Source organism: Gorilla gorilla, chromosome 4, assembly GCF_029281585.2.
Source record: "Gorilla gorilla gorilla isolate KB3781 chromosome 4, NHGRI_mGorGor1-v2.1_pri, whole genome shotgun sequence".
In the NCBI taxonomy this organism is placed as follows: Eukaryota; Metazoa; Chordata; class Mammalia; order Primates; family Hominidae; genus Gorilla; species Gorilla gorilla.
This window is the reverse complement of record NC_073228.2, coordinates 49006883-49022829: the sequence shown is the minus strand read 5'-3', so window position 1 is coordinate 49022829 and position 15947 is coordinate 49006883. Positions and strand designations below refer to the sequence as shown.

At 56.5% G+C, this 15947-nt stretch overlaps 3 non-coding genes across 3 annotated transcripts; all 3 read left to right on the top strand.

Moving 5' to 3' along the window:
• Window positions 1-3361: 3361 nt before the first annotated feature.
• On the top strand, window positions 3362-3552 carry LOC129534033 (U2 spliceosomal RNA). The gene has a single exon (XR_008680448.1). It is a non-coding gene; the product is annotated as a U2 spliceosomal RNA (small nuclear RNA).
• Window positions 3553-9446: 5894 nt separating this feature from the next.
• Window positions 9447-9637, top strand: LOC134758641 (U2 spliceosomal RNA). Its single transcript, XR_010134048.1, has one exon. It is a non-coding gene; the product is annotated as a U2 spliceosomal RNA (small nuclear RNA).
• Window positions 9638-15533: 5896 nt separating this feature from the next.
• On the top strand, window positions 15534-15724 carry LOC134758640 (U2 spliceosomal RNA). Its single transcript, XR_010134047.1, has one exon. It is a non-coding gene; the product is annotated as a U2 spliceosomal RNA (small nuclear RNA).
• The last annotated feature ends 223 nt before the right edge of the window (window positions 15725-15947 follow it).

Sequence of the window (15947 nt, the reverse complement as noted above, 5' to 3'; positions counted from 1 at the left end):
ATTAGCCGGGCGTGGTGGCCTACGCCTGTAATCCCAGCTACCCAGGAGGCCGAGGCAGGAGAATCGCTGGAACCCGGGAGGTAGAGGCTGCAGTGAGCCGACATCGCGCCACTGCACTCCAGCCTGGGCGACAGAGCAAGAGTTTGTCTCTCAAAAAAAAAAAAAAAGAAAAAAGAAAAAAAGCCTGGGTGAGCGGTGGCTCAAGCCTGTAATCGCAAGCAACACTTTGGGAGGCGGCAGCTGGGCAGATCACCGGAGGTCGGGAGTTGGAGACCAGCCTGACCAACATGGAGAAACCCCGTCTGTACTAAAAATACAAACTTAGCCGGGCGTGGTGGCACATGCCCGTAGTCCCAGCTGCTCGGGAGGCTGAGGCAGGGGAATCGCTTGAACCCGGGAGGCGGAGGTTGCAGAGAGCCTAGATCGCGCCATTGGACTCCAGGCTGGGTAACAAGAGCGGAACCTCCGTCTGAAAAAAAAAAAAAAAGAAAAAAATTGGGAGAATTTTACTCCCACTGCCATCAAAATCTCATGTGTATAGCACAGCTCCATTAGAACTGACCACATTTCCAGGGCTCCCTAGATACCTGTGGCTAGCGGCTGCCATACTACACCGTGCTGGGCTGTAGAATGGGGATGACAAGACAGGGCGGCGGAGATTGGGTTGGCGTGAAGTGAGGGAAACACTCGGCCGCAGGACAAAAATAAAACAGCAAGGGGGCACCGAAAGACTCAGTAGTCCACATGAATATCTTGATTACCTTGTAGCTGAGATAATGTAGGGTCCACCCCTACCGGGTCTGTGGGTTTTCTCTTCGTGTGTGTGCGCGGAGACGAGAGATCGTAGAGATAAAGACAGAAGACAAAGAGATAGGAAGAAAGACAGCTGGGCCCGGGGGACCACTGCCACCAAAGCGTGGAGGCAGACAGGTAGTGGCCCCGAATGCCTGGAGGCGCTGCTATTTATTGTAGTCAAGGCAAGGGGGCAGGGTAAGGAGTGCCAGTCATCTCCAATGATCGATAGGTCACGCGAGTCACGTGTCCACTGGACAGGGGGCCTTTCCCTTTGTGGTAGCCGAGGTGGAGAGGGAGGACAGCAAACGTCAGCGTTTCTTCCATGCACTTATCAGAAAGATCGAAGACTGTGGTACTTCTACTAATTCTGCTACTGCTGTCTTCTAAGGACTTAAAAGGAGGAGCCAGGTGTACAGGCGGAACATGAAAGTGAACAAGGAGCGTGACCACTGAAGCACAGCATCACAGGGAGACGTTGAAGCCTCCGGATGACTGCGGGCCGGCCTGGCTAATGTCAGACCTCCCACAAGAGGTGGTGGAGCAGAGCGTTCTCTGTCTCCCCTGGAGAGAGGGAGATTCCCTTTCTCGGTCTGCTAAGTAACGGGTGCCTTCCCAGGCACTGGGGCCACCGCTAGACCAAGGCCTGCTAAGTAACCAGGGCCTTCCCAGGCACTGGCATTACCGCTAGGCCAAGGAGCCCTCCAGCGGCCCTTCTCTGGGCGTGAATGAGGGCTCACGCTCTTGTCTTCTGGTCACCTCTCACTGTGGCCCTTCAGCTCCTAACTCTGTGTGGCCTGGTTTCCCCCAAGGTAATCATAACAGAACAGAGATTATTATGGTAATAGAACAAAGAGTAATGCTACAAACTAATGATTAATAATAGTCAGATATAATCCTATCCGTTTCCTATCTCTAGTAAAACTTTTCTTATTCTAATTATTTTCTTTACTATACTGGAACAGCTTGTGCCTTCAGGCTCTTGCCTGGGCACCTGGGTGGCTTGCGGCCCACAAGATAAGATATATTGCGTTGAACTATAATTTATGTTGATTGCTGAATGATTTAGGGCGGGGGGGGGGGTGGGCGCCCCCTGAAATTCTGCCCTGGAGCGGTGGCCTCACCCTAACCCTGGCCGTGGCTAATAATAAGGCCCACCTCTTAGGGCCGTGGAGTGAAATAAGTTTTCCAGGTAATGCGCAGTAAAGCCCTCAGCCCTCCGCTGACGTTGCGTTAGGAAGGAGGAAGGGAGAGGTAAATGCTGAGCCCGCAGGCGGCAGTCTGTGCCTCGGAGAGAAACTTTATCCCAACCTTGCTGGGGGCCTTGACGCCCACCTTGCCCCAAGAGCACCCCGGCAGTCACCCCTGCCCTCTGGGGTCCTGCCACCCCGAGCCCGACCTTCCCCCTTTTCCCCCGCGCCGGGCCAACAGCCTCCTAACTGCGTCGTGCTCATCACGGTCTGTCGTGCTCATCACCTTTGCGTCGTTTCTTCGCTCCACAAACGTTTACTGAGCGCCTTCCACACGCCAGGCGCCAGACTCGCGCGGGGAAACAGGGATAAGCACTGAGGAGGGGTCCCAGCCCTCAGCGATGGGATCTCAGAGCGGGAGATAAAGGGTTGCCCAGAAGGGTGGTGAGTGGAATAGCTGATATAAACAACGGGGGCGCGATGAAATACACAGGAGGGCTGCTAGTCACATACGGGGCGGGTGCCGAGGGCCCTTGACTAAGGGAGGCTTCCTGGACGGGTGACACCCAAGCGGAGTCCTGACGACCTGCGTCAGAGGTAGCCAGGCGAGGAGGAGGGGAAAGGAATCCACGTCCCGAGCAGAGAGGCAGCTTTCCCTACACAGCACAGGACACGGTCCGCGCACAGAAGCCGCAGGAGACGCAGGCACAGGGGCTGGGGAGAATCCTTGCTGGGCCCTCGCCGCCTCCCTCTGCCGGGTGTCTGGTGCCAGCCTCCTGCCTGGCAGAGGAACTCCAGCCCCTGCTCCCGGAAGCCCCTCCAGGCCTTCGGCTTCCCTGACTGGGCATGGGCCCCTCGTCCCCTCGGGTACGGGGCCGGTCTCCCCGCCCGCGGGCGGCGAAGTAAAGGCCCAGCGCAGCCCGCGCTCCTGCCCTGGGGCCTCGTCTTTCTCCAGGAAAACGTGGACCGCTCTCCGCCGACAGGTCTCTTCCACAGACCCCCGTCGCCTTCGCCCCCAGTCCCTTCCGGTTCTGTCTTTCCGCTGGCTCCGTACGAACAAGGAAGTCGCCCCCAGCGGAGCCCCGGCTCCCCCAGGCAGAGGCGGCCCCGGGGGCGGAGTCAACGGCGGAGGCCACGCCCTCTGTGAAAGGGCGGGGCATGCAAATTCGAAATGAAAGCCCGGGAACGCCGGAAGAAGCACGGGTGTAAGATTTCCCTTTTCAAAGGCGGAGAATGAGAAATCAGCCCGAGAGTGTAAGGGCGTCAATAGCGCTGTGGACGAGACAGAGGGAATGGGGCAAGGAGCGAGGCTGGGGCTCTCACCGCGACTTGAATGTGGATGAGAGTGGGACGGTGACGGCGGGCGCGAAGGCGACCGCATCGCTTCTCGGCCTTTTGGCTAAGATCAAGTGTAGTATCTGTTCTTATCAGTTTAATATCTGATACGTCCTCTATCCGAGGACAATATATTAAATGGATTTTTGGAGCAGGGAGATGGAATAGGAGCTTGCTCCGTCCACTCCACGCATCGACCTGGTATTGCAGTACCTCCAGGAACGGTGCACCCCCTCCGGGGATACAACGCGTCTCCTAAAAGTAGAGGGAGGTAAGAGACGGTAGCACCTGCGGGGCGGCTTGCACGCCGAGTGCCTGTGACGCGCCGGCTCGACTTAACTGTTTCCCTGAAGTACCGCGAGGTTCCTGATCTGCGGGCGGTAGACGGTAGGCTTATGCGGCACGCTTCCGTTTCCACCGTGACTACTGCGCTTCGGGAAGGCCACGACCTACTCCTTTGGGGAGGTCCTTAGGATCTCGGCTTGGCAGTCGAGTGGGTGGCGACCTTTAAAAGGAATGGGATCCACCCGGAATTGAACTTCCTTCTCCTCTCTCTATCTCTCTATCTGTCTGTCTGTCTGTCTGTCTCTGTCTGTCTGTCTGTCTATCTCTCTCTCTCTCTCTCTCTCTCTGTCTCTCTGTCTCTCTGTCTCTCTGTCTCTCTCTCTCTCTCTCTCCCGCCCCCTCCCAAGTTCTGGGGTACATGTGCAGGACGTGCAGGTTTGGAACATAGGTACACGTGTGCCACGGTGCTTTGCTGCACCTAGCCACCAGTCGTCTAGGTTTGAAGCCCCGCGTGCGTTGGCTATTTGGCCTAATGCTCTCTCTCCCCTTGCCCCCCACGCCCCGTCAGGGCCCGGCGTGTGATGTTCCCCTCCCTGTGTCCCATGTGTTCTCACTGTTCAACTCCCACTTAGGAGCGAGAACATGCGGTGTTTGGTTTTCGCTTTCTGTGTGAGTTTGCTGAGAATGAGGCCTTCCAGCTTCATCCACGTTCCCGCAGAGGACATGAACTCATCCTTTTTTATGGCTGCCTAGTAATTCCATGGTGTATACGTGCCACACTTTCTTTATCCAGCCTATCATTCATGGGCATTCGAGTTGGTTCCAAGTCTTTGCTATTGTAAATAGTGCTGCAGTAAACATACGTGTCCACGTGTCTTCCTAGTAGGCACTTCTTCCTCTTCAGCCCGCTGAGTAGCTGGCACTTCAAGGCAGGTGCCAACGCACCGGCAGCAAGCTTCCTTTTTTGCCCGGGAAAAACTGAGGTGCAGGTAGTATAAGCCATTTATCACGGAACGCACAGGAGCAGAGCTCGAGTCCAAGCATCGTGGCTCCACCCGTCATGCTTGATGCATCTTTAGGCTCCGCTCTAGGTATGTGTATCCTTTACGGGATCAGCCACCGGCAGTTGCCTTGCGACCACGATGACAAATCTCTGCCGGCTCTTTTGGGTCTCATCCCTGTATCTATACGTTGCATCCCAACATAAAGATCGGAATGTTCCTTTCGCTGACCCAGTCTCTCACCCTTTCCAAACTCCAGAAATCTTGTCTGTCCTCGGAAGAACTCCCCCTGCTTCTTTCTCTAAAGGCTGTCTTCAGGCCGGGCACAGTGGGAGGATCGCTTGAGCCCAGAAGGCCGCAGTGAGGTGAGATCGCGCCATTGCCCTGCAGCCCCGGCGGCAGAGCCGGAGCCCCGTCTCGAAACAAACAAACAAAAACCAACCAACCAACCAACACAGACAAAGAAAGAAAGAGCCCAGGCAACCTAGTGAAAACCTGTTCGGGCTGGGGCGTATCTGTACCCCAGCTGTTCCAGAGGCTGAGGCCAGGAGGATGGGTGGACGCTGGGAGGTGGATGCTGCAGTGAGCAGTGATTGCACCACTGCACTCCAGCCTGGGTGACAGAGCCAGACCCCGTCCCAAATAAATAAACATAAAAATAAAGGAACCAGTTTGTAGAAAGCGGGAGAGGGTCCCATTGAACTTGAAGCCTTCGAGCAACAGCTGTGGCTGGACAGGTTGGACCAGCAGGCTGGAGCAGTCGCCATCTTGGCAGGGATCATTGACCCTGATCTATCGTCGGGAGGAGGGAGAGCTGATCTTACGCAGGGAGGGCAGGTGGACTATGTGTGGACTCTGGTGATCTGTTTGGGTGCCAGGTGTTACTCCCAGGGCCACCCGTAACTGTGAATGTGCAGGAACCCTGACTTGAGAAGGGCCTGGCCACGGGGGGCTTAGGCCCCTGGGGAATGAGAGTTTGGTTCCCGGTACCCAGGGAAACCACCAGCATCGGCAGAGGTGATAGCTGAGGAGGAGCGGGGATTTGGACGAGAGACACAGGATGAGTACCGGGGGCAGCCCCGTGATCAACAACTGCTGCAAGAGGGGCTGTTTGTTCGACTCACTAGTCTTCTGCGGCTCTATGCGGTACTAAAGAGCAGAAGACAGAAGATACAAAAACCACAAAAATTAGCCGGGCGTGGTGCTGCGCGTCAATAATCCCAGCTACTCGGGAGGCTGAGACAGGAGAATCGCTTGAACCCGGGAGGCGGAAGTTTCAGCGAGCCGAGATCACGCCATTGCAGTCCAACCTGAGCGTCCGAGCGAGACTCTATCTCAGAAAATAAAGACAGGATGAAAGAGCCCGGCGCGGTGGCTTACGCCTGTAATCGCAGCGCTTTGGGAGGCCGAGGCGGGCGGATCGCCTGAGGTCAGGAGCTCCAGACCAGCCTGGCCGACATGGCGAAACCCCCTAAAAATACAAAAATTAGCCGGGCGTGGTGGCCTACGCCTGTAATCCCAGCTACCCAGGAGGCCGAGGCAGGAGAATCGCTGGAACCCGGGAGGTAGAGGCTGCAGTGAGCCGACATCGCGCCACTGCACTCCAGCCTGGGCGACAGAGCAAGAGTTTGTCTCTCAAAAAAAAAAAAAAAAAAAAGAAAAAAAGCCTGGGTGAGCGGTGGCTCAAGCCTGTAATCGCAAGCAACACTTTGGGAGGCGGCAGCTGGGCAGATCACCGGAGGTCGGGAGTTGGAGACCAGCCTGACCAACATGGAGAAACCCCGTCTGTACTAAAAATACAAACTTAGCCGGGCGTGGTGGCACATGCCCGTAGTCCCAGCTGCTCGGGAGGCTGAGGCAGGGGAATCGCTTGAACCCGGGAGGCGGAGGTTGCAGAGAGCCTAGATCGCGCCATTGGACTCCAGGCTGGGTAACAAGAGCGGAACCTCCGTCTGAAAAAAAAAAAAAAAAGAAAAAAATTGGGAGAATTTTACTCCCACTGCCATCAAAATCTCATGTGTATAGCACAGCTCCATTAGAACTGACCACATTTCCAGGGCTCCCTAGATACCTGTGGCTAGCGGCTGCCATACTACACCGTGCTGGGCTGTAGAATGGGGATGACAAGACAGGGCGGCGGAGATTGGGTTGGCGTGAAGTGAGGGAAACACTCGGCCGCAGGACAAAAATAAAACAGCAAGGGGGCACCGAAAGACTCAGTAGTCCACATGAATATCTTGATTACCTTGTAGCTGAGATAATGTAGGGTCCACCCCTACCGGGTCTGTGGGTTTTCTCTTCGTGTGTGTGCGCGGAGACGAGAGATCGTAGAGATAAAGACAGAAGACAAAGAGATAGGAAGAAAGACAGCTGGGCCCGGGGGACCACTGCCACCAAAGCGTGGAGGCAGACAGGTAGTGGCCCCGAATGCCTGGAGGCGCTGCTATTTATTGTAGTCAAGGCAAGGGGGCAGGGTAAGGAGTGCCAGTCATCTCCAATGATCGATAGGTCACGCGAGTCACGTGTCCACTGGACAGGGGGCCTTTCCCTTTGTGGTAGCCGAGGTGGAGAGGGAGGACAGCAAACGTCAGCGTTTCTTCCATGCACTTATCAGAAAGATCGAAGACTGTGGTACTTCTACTAATTCTGCTACTGCTGTCTTCTAAGGACTTAAAAGGGGGAGCCAGGGGTACAGGCGGAACATGAAAGTGAACAAGGAGCATGACCACTGAAGCACAGCATCACAGGGAGACGTTGAAGCCTCCGGATGACTGCGGGCCGGCCTGGCTAATGTCAGACCTCCCACAAGAGGTGGTGGAGCAGAGCGTTCTCTGTCTCCCCTGGAGAGAGGGAGATTCCCTTTCTCGGTCTGCTAAGTAACGGGTGCCTTCCCAGGCACTGGGGCCACCGCTAGACCAAGGCCTGCTAAGTAACCAGGGCCTTCCCAGGCACTGGCATTACCGCTAGGCCAAGGAGCCCTCCAGCGGCCCTTCTCTGGGCGTGAATGAGGGCTCACGCTCTTGTCTTCTGGTCACCTCTCACTGTGGCCCTTCAGCTCCTAACTCTGTGTGGCCTGGTTTCCCCCAAGGTAATCATAATAGAACAGAGATTATTATGGTAATAGAACAAAGAGTAATGCTACAAACTAATGATTAATAATAGTCAGATATAATCCTATCCGTTTCCTATCTCTAGTAAAACTTTTCTTATTCTAATTATTTTCTTTACTATACTGGAACAGCTTGTGCCTTCAGGCTCTTGCCTGGGCACCTGGGTGGCTTGCGGCCCACAAGATAAGATATATTGCGTTGAACTATAATTTATGTTGATTGCTGAATGATTTAGGGCGGGGGGGGGTGGGCGCCCCCTGAAATTCTGCCCTGGAGCGGTGGCCTCACCCTAACCCTGGCCGTGGCTAATAATAAGGCCCACCTCTTAGGGCCGTGGAGTGAAATAAGTTTTCCAGGTAATGCGCAGTAAAGCCCTCAGCCCTCCGCTGACGTTGCGTTAGGAAGGAGGAAGGGAGAGGTAAATGCTGAGCCCGCAGGCGGCAGTCTGTGCCTCGGAGAGAAACTTTATCCCAACCTTGCTGGGGGCCTTGACGCCCACCTTGCCCCAAGAGCACCCCGGCAGTCACCCCTGCCCTCTGGGGTCCTGCCACCCCGAGCCCGACCTTCCCCCTTTTCCCCCGCGCCGGGCCAACAGCCTCCTAACTGCGTCGTGCTCATCACGGTCTGTCGTGCTCATCACCTTTGCGTCGTTTCTTCGCTCCACAAACGTTTACTGAGCGCCTTCCACACGCCAGGCGCCAGACTCGCGCGGGGAAACAGGGATAAGCACTGAGGAGGGGTCCCAGCCCTCAGCGATGGGATCTCAGAGCGGGAGATAAAGGGTTGCCCAGAAGGGTGGTGAGTGGAATAGCTGATATAAACAACGGGGGCGCGATGAAATACACAGGAGGGCTGCTAGTCACATACGGGGCGGGTGCCGAGGGCCCTTGACTAAGGGAGGCTTCCTGGACGGGTGACACCCAAGCGGAGTCCTGACGACCTGCGTCAGAGGTAGCCAGGCGAGGAGGAGGGGAAAGGAATCCACGTCCCGAGCAGAGAGGCAGCTTTCCCTACACAGCACAGGACACGGTCCGCGCACAGAAGCCGCAGGAGACGCAGGCACAGGGGCTGGGGAGAATCCTTGCTGGGCCCTCGCCGCCTCCCTCTGCCGGGTGTCTGGTGCCAGCCTCCTGCCTGGCAGAGGAACTCCAGCCCCTGCTCCCGGAAGCCCCTCCAGGCCTTCGGCTTCCCTGACTGGGCATGGGCCCCTCGTCCCCTCGGGTACGGGGCCGGTCTCCCCGCCCGCGGGCGGCGAAGTAAAGGCCCAGCGCAGCCCGCGCTCCTGCCCTGGGGCCTCGTCTTTCTCCAGGAAAACGTGGACCGCTCTCCGCCGACAGGTCTCTTCCACAGACCCCCGTCGCCTTCGCCCCCAGTCCCTTCCGGTTCTGTCTTTCCGCTGGCTCCGTACGAACAAGGAAGTCGCCCCCAGCGGAGCCCCGGCTCCCCCAGGCAGAGGCGGCCCCGGGGGCGGAGTCAACGGCGGAGGCCACGCCCTCTGTGAAAGGGCGGGGCATGCAAATTCGAAATGAAAGCCCGGGAACGCCGGAAGAAGCACGGGTGTAAGATTTCCCTTTTCAAAGGCGGAGAATGAGAAATCAGCCCGAGAGTGTAAGGGCGTCAATAGCGCTGTGGACGAGACAGAGGGAATGGGGCAAGGAGCGAGGCTGGGGCTCTCACCGCGACTTGAATGTGGATGAGAGTGGGACGGTGACGGCGGGCGCGAAGGCGACCGCATCGCTTCTCGGCCTTTTGGCTAAGATCAAGTGTAGTATCTGTTCTTATCAGTTTAATATCTGATACGTCCTCTATCCGAGGACAATATATTAAATGGATTTTTGGAGCAGGGAGATGGAATAGGAGCTTGCTCCGTCCACTCCACGCATCGACCTGGTATTGCAGTACCTCCAGGAACGGTGCACCCCCTCCGGGGATACAACGCGTCTCCTAAAAGTAGAGGGAGGTAAGAGACGGTAGCACCTGCGGGGCGGCTTGCACGCCGAGTGCCTGTGACGCGCCGGCTCGACTTAACTGTTTCCCTGAAGTACCGCGAGGTTCCTGATCTGCGGGCGGTAGACGGTAGGCTTATGCGGCACGCTTCCGTTTCCACCGTGACTACTGCGCTTCGGGAAGGCCACGACCTACTCCTTTGGGGAGGTCCTTAGGATCTCGGCTTGGCAGTCGAGTGGGTGGCGACCTTTAAAAGGAATGGGATCCACCCGGAATTGAACTTCCTTCTCCTCTCTCTATCTCTCTATCTGTCTGTCTGTCTGTCTGTCTCTGTCTGTCTGTCTGTCTGTCTATCTCTCTCTCTCTCTCTCTCTCTCTCTGTCTCTCTGTCTCTCTGTCTCTCTCTCTCTCTCTCTCCCGCCCCCTCCCAAGTTCTGGGGTACATGTGCAGGACGTGCAGGTTTGGAACATAGGTACACGTGTGCCACGGTGCTTTGCTGCACCTAGCCACCAGTCGTCTAGGTTTGAAGCCCCGCGTGCGTTGGCTATTTGGCCTAATGCTCTCTCTCCCCTTGCCCCCCACGCCCCGTCAGGGCCCGGCGTGTGATGTTCCCCTCCCTGTGTCCCATGTGTTCTCACTGTTCAACTCCCACTTAGGAGCGAGAACATGCGGTGTTTGGTTTTCGCTTTCTGTGTGAGTTTGCTGAGAATGAGGCCTTCCAGCTTCATCCACGTTCCCGCAGAGGACATGAACTCATCCTTTTTTATGGCTGCCTAGTAATTCCATGGTGTATACGTGCCACACTTTCTTTATCCAGCCTATCATTCATGGGCATTCGAGTTGGTTCCAAGTCTTTGCTATTGTAAATAGTGCTGCAGTAAACATACGTGTCCACGTGTCTTCCTAGTAGGCACTTCTTCCTCTTCAGCCCGCTGAGTAGCTGGCACTTCAAGGCAGGTGCCAACGCACCGGCAGCAAGCTTCCTTTTTTGCCCGGGAAAAACTGAGGTGCAGGTAGTATAAGCCATTTATCACGGAACGCACAGGAGCAGAGCTCGAGTCCAAGCATCGTGGCTCCACCCGTCATGCTTGATGCATCTTTAGGCTCCGCTCTAGGTATGTGTATCCTTTACGGGATCAGCCACCGGCAGTTGCCTTGCGACCACGATGACAAATCTCTGCCGGCTCTTTTGGGTCTCATCCCTGTATCTATACGTTGCATCCCAACATAAAGATCGGAATGTTCCTTTCGCTGACCCAGTCTCTCACCCTTTCCAAACTCCAGAAATCTTGTCTGTCCTCGGAAGAACTCCCCCTGCTTCTTTCTCTAAAGGCTGTCTTCAGGCCGGGCACAGTGGGAGGATCGCTTGAGCCCAGAAGGCCGCAGTGAGGTGAGATCGCGCCATTGCCCTGCAGCCCCGGCGGCAGAGCCGGAGCCCCGTCTCGAAACAAACAAACAAAAACCAACCAACCAACCAACACAGACAAAGAAAGAAAGAGCCCAGGCAACCTAGTGAAAACCTGTTCGGGCTGGGGCGTATCTGTACCCCAGCTGTTCCAGAGGCTGAGGCCAGGAGGATGGGTGGACGCTGGGAGGTGGATGCTGCAGTGAGCAGTGATTGCACCACTGCACTCCAGCCTGGGTGACAGAGCCAGACCCCGTCCCAAATAAATAAACATAAAAATAAAGGAACCAGTTTGTAGAAAGCGGGAGAGGGTCCCATTGAACTTGAAGCCTTCGAGCAACAGCTGTGGCTGGACAGGTTGGACCAGCAGGCTGGAGCAGTCGCCATCTTGGCAGGGATCATTGACCCTGATCTATCGTCGGGAGGAGGGAGAGCTGATCTTACGCAGGGAGGGCAGGTGGACTATGTGTGGACTCTGGTGATCTGTTTGGGTGCCAGGTGTTACTCCCAGGGCCACCCGTAACTGTGAATGTGCAGGAACCCTGACTTGAGAAGGGCCTGGCCACGGGGGGCTTAGGCCCCTGGGGAATGAGAGTTTGGTTCCCGGTACCCAGGGAAACCACCAGCATCGGCAGAGGTGATAGCTGAGGAGGAGCGGGGATTTGGACGAGAGACACAGGATGAGTACCGGGGGCAGCCCCGTGATCAACAACTGCTGCAAGAGGGGCTGTTTGTTCGACTCACTAGTCTTCTGCGGCTCTATGCGGTACTAAAGAGCAGAAGACAGAAGATACAAAAACCACAAAAATTAGCCGGGCGTGGTGCTGCGCGTCAATAATCCCAGCTACTCGGGAGGCTGAGACAGGAGAATCGCTTGAACCCGGGAGGCGGAAGTTTCAGCGAGCCGAGATCACGCCATTGCAGTCCAACCTGAGCGTCCGAGCGAGACTCTATCTCAGAAAATAAAGACAGGATGAAAGAGCCCGGCGCGGTGGCTTACGCCTGTAATCGCAGCGCTTTGGGAGGCCGAGGCGGGCGGATCGCCTGAGGTCAGGAGCTCCAGACCAGCCTGGCCGACATGACGAAACCCCCTAAAAATACAAAAATTAGCCGGGCGTGGTGGCCTACGCCTGTAATCCCAGCTACCCAGGAGGCCGAGGCAGGAGAATCGCTGGAACCCGGGAGGTAGAGGCTGCAGTGAGCCGACATCGCGCCACTGCACTCCAGCCTGGGCGACAGAGCAAGAGTTTGTCTCTCAAAAAAAAAAAAAAAGAAAAAAGAAAAAAAGCCTGGGTGAGCGGTGGCTCAAGCCTGTAATCGCAAGCAACACTTTGGGAGGCGGCAGCTGGGCAGATCACCGGAGGTCGGGAGTTGGAGACCAGCCTGACCAACATGGAGAAACCCCGTCTGTACTAAAAATACAAACTTAGCCGGGCGTGGTGGCACATGCCCGTAGTCCCAGCTGCTCGGGAGGCTGAGGCAGGGGAATCGCTTGAACCCGGGAGGCGGAGGTTGCAGAGAGCCTAGATCGCGCCATTGGACTCCAGGCTGGGTAACAAGAGCGGAACCTCCGTCTGAAAAAAAAAAAAAAAAGAAAAAAATTGGGAGAATTTTACTCCCACTGCCATCAAAATCTCATGTGTATAGCACAGCTCCATTAGAACTGACCACATTTCCAGGGCTCCCTAGATACCTGTGGCTAGCGGCTGCCATACTACACCGTGCTGGGCTGTAGAATGGGGATGACAAGACAGGGCGGCGGAGATTGGGTTGGCGTGAAGTGAGGGAAACACTCGGCCGCAGGACAAAAATAAAACAGCAAGGGGGCACCGAAAGACTCAGTAGTCCACATGAATATCTTGATTACCTTGTAGCTGAGATAATGTAGGGTCCACCCCTACCGGGTCTGTGGGTTTTCTCTTCGTGTGTGTGCGCGGAGACGAGAGATCGTAGAGATAAAGACAGAAGACAAAGAGATAGGAAGAAAGACAGCTGGGCCCGGGGGACCACTGCCACCAAAGCGTGGAGGCAGACAGGTAGTGGCCCCGAATGCCTGGAGGCGCTGCTATTTATTGTAGTCAAGGCAAGGGGGCAGGGTAAGGAGTGCCAGTCATCTCCAATGATCGATAGGTCACGCGAGTCACGTGTCCACTGGACAGGGGGCCTTTCCCTTTGTGGTAGCCGAGGTGGAGAGGGAGGACAGCAAACGTCAGCGTTTCTTCCATGCACTTATCAGAAAGATCGAAGACTGTGGTACTTCTACTAATTCTGCTACTGCTGTCTTCTAAGGACTTAAAAGGGGGAGCCAGGGGTACAGGCGGAACATGAAAGTGAACAAGGAGCGTGACCACTGAAGCACAGCATCACAGGGAGACGTTGAAGCCTCCGGATGACTGCGGGCCGGCCTGGCTAATGTCAGACCTCCCACAAGAGGTGGTGGAGCAGAGCGTTCTCTGTCTCCCCTGGAGAGAGGGAGATTCCCTTTCTCGGTCTGCTAAGTAACGGGTGCCTTCCCAGGCACTGGGGCCACCGCTAGACCAAGGCCTGCTAAGTAACCAGGGCCTTCCCAGGCACTGGCATTACCGCTAGGCCAAGGAGCCCTCCAGCGGCCCTTCTCTGGGCGTGAATGAGGGCTCACGCTCTTGTCTTCTGGTCACCTCTCACTGTGGCCCTTCAGCTCCTAACTCTGTGTGGCCTGGTTTCCCCCAAGGTAATCATAATAGAACAGAGATTATTATGGTAATAGAACAAAGAGTAATGCTACAAACTAATGATTAATAATAGTCAGATATAATCCTATCCGTTTCCTATCTCTAGTAAAACTTTTCTTATTCTAATTATTTTCTTTACTATACTGGAACAGCTTGTGCCTTCAGGCTCTTGCCTGGGCACCTGGGTGGCTTGCGGCCCACAAGATAAGATATATTGCGTTGAACTATAATTTATGTTGATTGCTGAATGATTTAGGGCGGGGGGGGGGGTGGGCGCCCCCTGAAATTCTGCCCTGGAGCGGTGGCCTCACCCTAACCCTGGCCGTGGCTAATAATAAGGCCCACCTCTTAGGGCCGTGGAGTGAAATAAGTTTTCCAGGTAATGCGCAGTAAAGCCCTCAGCCCTCCGCTGACGTTGCGTTAGGAAGGAGGAAGGGAGAGGTAAATGCTGAGCCCGCAGGCGGCAGTCTGTGCCTCGGAGAGAAACTTTATCCCAACCTTGCTGGGGGCCTTGACGCCCACCTTGCCCCAAGAGCACCCCGGCAGTCACCCCTGCCCTCTGGGGTCCTGCCACCCCGAGCCCGACCTTCCCCCTTTTCCCCCGCGCCGGGCCAACAGCCTCCTAACTGCGTCGTGCTCATCACGGTCTGTCGTGCTCATCACCTTTGCGTCGTTTCTTCGCTCCACAAACGTTTACTGAGCGCCTTCCACACGCCAGGCGCCAGACTCGCGCGGGGAAACAGGGATAAGCACTGAGGAGGGGTCCCAGCCCTCAGCGATGGGATCTCAGAGCGGGAGATAAAGGGTTGCCCAGAAGGGTGGTGAGTGGAATAGCTGATATAAACAACGGGGGCGCGATGAAATACACAGGAGGGCTGCTAGTCACATACGGGGCGGGTGCCGAGGGCCCTTGACTAAGGGAGGCTTCCTGGACGGGTGACACCCAAGCGGAGTCCTGACGACCTGCGTCAGAGGTAGCCAGGCGAGGAGGAGGGGAAAGGAATCCACGTCCCGAGCAGAGAGGCAGCTTTCCCTACACAGCACAGGACACGGTCCGCGCACAGAAGCCGCAGGAGACGCAGGCACAGGGGCTGGGGAGAATCCTTGCTGGGCCCTCGCCGCCTCCCTCTGCCGGGTGTCTGGTGCCAGCCTCCTGCCTGGCAGAGGAACTCCAGCCCCTGCTCCCGGAAGCCCCTCCAGGCCTTCGGCTTCCCTGACTGGGCATGGGCCCCTCGTCCCCTCGGGTACGGGGCCGGTCTCCCCGCCCGCGGGCGGCGAAGTAAAGGCCCAGCGCAGCCCGCGCTCCTGCCCTGGGGCCTCGTCTTTCTCCAGGAAAACGTGGACCGCTCTCCGCCGACAGGTCTCTTCCACAGACCCCCGTCGCCTTCGCCCCCAGTCCCTTCCGGTTCTGTCTTTCCGCTGGCTCCGTACGAATAAGGAAGTCGCCCCCAGCGGAGCCCCGGCTCCCCCAGGCAGAGGCGGCCCCGGGGGCGGAGTCAACGGCGGAGGCCACGCCCTCTGTGAAAGGGCGGGGCATGCAAATTCGAAATGAAAGCCCGGGAACGCCGGAAGAAGCACGGGTGTAAGATTTCCCTTTTCAAAGGCGGAGAATGAGAAATCAGCCCGAGAGTGTAAGGGCGTCAATAGCGCTGTGGACGAGACAGAGGGAATGGGGCAAGGAGCGAGGCTGGGGCTCTCACCGCGACTTGAATGTGGATGAGAGTGGGACGGTGACGGCGGGCGCGAAGGCGACCGCATCGCTTCTCGGCCTTTTGGCTAAGATCAAGTGTAGTATCTGTTCTTATCAGTTTAATATCTGATACGTCCTCTATCCGAGGACAATATATTAAATGGATTTTTGGAGCAGGGAGATGGAATAGGAGCTTGCTCCGTCCACTCCACGCATCGACCTGGTATTGCAGTACCTCCAGGAACGGTGCACCCCCTCCGGGGATACAACGCGTCTCCTAAAAGTAGAGGGAGGTAAGAGACGGTAGCACCTGCGGGGCGGCTTGCACGCCGAGTGCCTGTGACGCGCCGGCTCGACTTAACTGTTTCCCTGAAGTACCGCGAGGTTCCTGATCTGCGGGCGGTAGACGGTAGGCTTATGCGGCACGCTTCCGTTTCCACCGTGACTACTGCGCTTCGGGAAGGCCACGACCTACTCCTT